General features: G+C 41.4%; 1 pseudogene; it reads left to right on the forward strand.

Moving 5' to 3' along the window:
- The first annotated feature begins 2,189 nt into the window (after window positions 1-2,189).
- Window positions 2,190-4,200, forward strand: part of LOC119237573 (etoposide-induced protein 2.4 homolog) — a 24,858-nt pseudogene continuing 22,847 nt past the window's right edge.

Here is a 4,200-nt window from a genome sequence, read left to right on the forward strand (position 1 = left end):
ACATATTACATGTATAGAGAGTGACAGATATTCCATTTATATATGGAATAAAAATGATTCTCTTCCAGATAATTCCAGCCTGGCTGTCTCCACTGCGTTGTCTGTATGTGTACTCTTACAAACTTTTAACATCACCACTTCCATTTCCAGTATTGGATGCAACACCAGATTTCCAGCTCCCTTCCCAGGGATCAGGTTATCCTACTTTGTTGTAAGGAGTCTACATTTCATTTGATTTGTAAGTGTAAGATTGCATATTAGAGGAATCTGAGTGAGTGGGTTAGTCTCATGACTTTCTCCCCCAAAATGTCAGCTTGCACTGGGTCTGCTGGCTTCTTTCAAAGCCTCTGAAAAGCAAGTGGGCTTCAAGACTATTCTAATCTCTCCACACATGTACAAGCTAATAATAGCTCCTTCCAGGCCCTTAGCTTAGTCATAATATAATCCATGAATAGAATGACCCCAAATCTTCAACTTCACCTTCAGAAACCCCAGAGAACTCCTGCACACAACACCCCCTTTTCCCTCCAGTCACCCCGGAATCATTCTACCCTGGGACCACACACCAACATCCCTCCTCACCTTGCTCAAGATTGGCCAGGTGTCTCCTGATTCCATCAGTAGTTCCTGCCAGTTCCTTCATATGGAATAGTTTCAGAATCTGTAGTTTCCCTTCTTTTTCAGCAATGGGTCATGTCAAATGAGTAACCATGGCAGCTAAAACTTTACAGAGCTTATGATGGCTCATATTTTAATAAGATTATCCAAATGGATTAAACCTTTTCAAAGCATTTTCCTTTACCTGCATTTCTTATGATTGTTGGATATTATGGAAGGCCTGCACATGGAGTCCCCAGCAGGAGAGTCCATTAACGCAGAAGGCATGCCCCTGCAAAATGCTGGTGCCCCTGTCTATAACTGAAACTGTCTCTTCAAGCAAGAATGTTCTGTTTAAAAAAAAAGAAAAAAAATTATGTGAGGTCAGGCTGGGGCAGGGAGAAAGTGTGACAGCTTCATGTCTGGCCAGCCCTTAGCAGTGGAGAGCTGTCATGTGACTGCAGTCTGCCAGTCAATGGCAGCAGGCAGGCCAATTTTAAACTGCAGCCTTTCACACCACTGACCAACCTCATGCTCCCTGTAGGTAATTTTCCAGCTGACGCATCTGGGGTCCAACCAGCATCACACAGGTGACCCCAGGGCTGGAGCCATGACCAGCAGACAGGCCAGGCACACATGGGTGCACATAGCTTAGGTAGGAAATTACATCCTACGTAGCCCCCGATGCAGGCAAAAATACAGATCCTGTCCCCTCATCATGTTCTACGTTTCCTGAAAGTCTTTCCCCACCAGGGATGTATCTATTTCTCCTTTTACAAAACTGGCATAGATTGTGTCACTGCTATGTGTTAAACCTTATCAGCAGTCCAAGACACACTGATACCTAAGGATCCATTCTCCAAAGAATTTAGAGACTAACGTCCCCATCATCTGGAACTTTTCTTTTGAAGACTTATATTTAAAAGAAGGATCCAAATGCAAGCCAAGTCCTTGATGACTAGAAATAAAAGCTTCAGCATTCTTTTGCTTATTTGATTTCATGTAATAGCCACTGTTCTACCTGAGTCTCTGTAAATCCTCTCTCGGAAGACAAATAGCTCCTTTCTCTCCCCTGGCTGCTCTGCTCTGTCTTCCAGGAAAGGAGGCATCATATGAAACACGTCTGCCACCCCTTCCTTACCATCTTTAGATCCTAAACCTGGACCTGCTGTGTCTCCACAAACACACTAAGTGATTCTCCCACTTATGCCATTTAAAAATGTTTTATAGAGACTTCATTGTGGCGAGGAATGATCCCAACACAATGTCGGCTGGCCATTAGAACAGAAACAAGCCACCATCAAATGAATTCATTTATCCTACATCTCAAGTACTTCTTCTTCCAGCAAGTCTGAAGGTAGAAGGAATTATTTATTGAACACTTATATTCTCATCTAACAAATAGATGTTGATCTCAGCATAGTAGATTTTTTCTTTCCTTGACTGTGTCTGCAGGAGTGTTAATATGTCATTTTGCGGAGCATTATATTAGACAGCATAGAGAAAGGGAAAACAAAATGGAATGAAGGGAAAGGTTCTCACATTCCAGAAGGGGCAGAGGAGGCACATGTGATGAAGGTGTATCATCCCCCATGTCTGGTACCACCACCATTGGACCTAAAGTGGGTGAACTTCAACCTGAGCGGCAAGGGGACATGCAGGTGAGAGCCCGATTAACTTGAGCCCTGGAAGCAACTTCATGTCACAGCTGAGAGGACCAGAGTTGAGAAGGAGTGAGAGGTGCCATTTCTCTATGCTTTTAAAGCAGGAAATGTGTGCAAAACCTGGCTACTTTAATTACAATAGATCATGCATTTGCTTGATGTCATCACTTTTTCAGGAAAACTCAGAAACTACAAACAGCCTGAAGGAACTCCCGTGCACCTGTGTTTTCAGCTCAGGGGTTCAGCTTTCTCTTTTTGTCTTGAATGAAAATATCATTCTGCTGTCCATTTTCTGTTAATTATATCTACTAGTTCCCTTAAGATTGCTTTATAAAAGAGTCTTTGATGATGAAATCTCTGAGTGAGTTTTGGTCCCAGCTCACCTGGTCCCAGGTGAGCTCTGTACATATTGTCTTTTTTTTTTTATTTTATATTTTTACATCATTTTTCATTTTTGCACAATGTATGCATTTTCATCTTGGTTATAGTCCCCATACAATTCCCACTCCCCTTATTTTGACCCTAATCCCTCCTCCCATCACCCCCAATAGTGTGTCTCTGGTTTACAGTTGCTTGTTGATTTTGATTTTCACTTTATTATAATTAGTCTTTTTCCTGGTCCCTTATTTAGGTTTTCTAAATTCCGGCTATGAGTGAGACTATCATATACTTTATTTATTCCTCTGGATGGTCTGGCTCCCAATTCCTTTGTCTGTTGAATTTTCTAGTTAGATTCCTTGCTCCTTCAAAGGGGAGCATCATCTGTTTCTCTTTTCTAGTATCCTCTTCAGAAGATCACAAAATGCTCTGCATAGGAGGTGCTTAATAAGTTTCAGCATTTTCTTTGACTGGATAACCCATTATCACAGAGCTTAGCTCGATTGAAACTTCTTGGCATTCATGCATAGTTTTGCCCTTGAGTACCTTCTGGCATTTTGGGGGGCATTTTTCCTTGACCCATGCCACCTTGGTTAATAGGTCTCTAAGTGATTAGATGCTTCGCTTTTAGGTGGAAGAAGCAGAAACACAGTGAAGTAACCACTAATTAAAATCCAGAAAGAGTCCTTTGCTGAGTCAACAAATATTACTAGCTATCAGGCTCAGTCCTCAGCACTGGGTTAACACAGAGGTAGACTAAGCCACACATGTCTACATCATTGTGTAGCTTATATAATAATGGAAGAAAGATGATTTTTTTACTACTTGGTTCAAATTTTGAGTCTTGTTAAAGAATGACTCATCTACATGGCTAAGATATGGGGGATCCAGTGACTGAAGGAGGCAACAGCCAGCTGATTTAAAACCAAAGAGACAGGACAAGTTGGCAGCTCACTGACTTCCCTGCTGTAAGTTAGCAATGAAGAATGCAGTAGCTATGAGGGTAAATGGTAATAATCTCTGAAAAATACTCCATCAAAAATTACCCATGCCATAGTAACTATACAAATCAAACCTTTATTGGTGTGGCTGTTGAGTCCTGTAGAAAGAGCTGGCTATCACTGTCTGAACACACAATTCTGGTCCAGAACTACCCTACCTAACAAGAGGCTCCTTTTGTTCCCATGTCTGCTGAAATTCCACATGATATACTTGGGATGGCAGCACACATCAATTCCTGCTAAATTTCTCTCCTGACTTTTCCATTTCCTTTTGGGAGTAGAACACACTTGCTGCAATCATATCCTTTGGACCACATTTTCAATTTTTGTTCTAAGAAACTACCCTTTGATTTCCTTGATCCCTTGAAAACCTTTTCATTCCTCTTCTCTTTGTGGTGGGAAGCAGCTGAGGTCATGGGTGGGTAACTTCAAATTCTATGTTGATTCCATTTGATTAGGTTTACTAATGATGTTAATAATAATCTGAAAAGGCAACACTGAGGCATATAATATTTGGAGCTAAGGTACCAATTACTAAGCATCGACATTTGGGAAAACAA

The sequence above is a fragment of the Talpa occidentalis genome, unplaced genomic scaffold, assembly GCF_014898055.3.
Source record: "Talpa occidentalis isolate TD23 unplaced genomic scaffold, MPIMG_talOcc4v2.1 talOcc4.10, whole genome shotgun sequence".
NCBI classification, from domain to species: domain Eukaryota; kingdom Metazoa; phylum Chordata; class Mammalia; order Eulipotyphla; family Talpidae; genus Talpa; species Talpa occidentalis.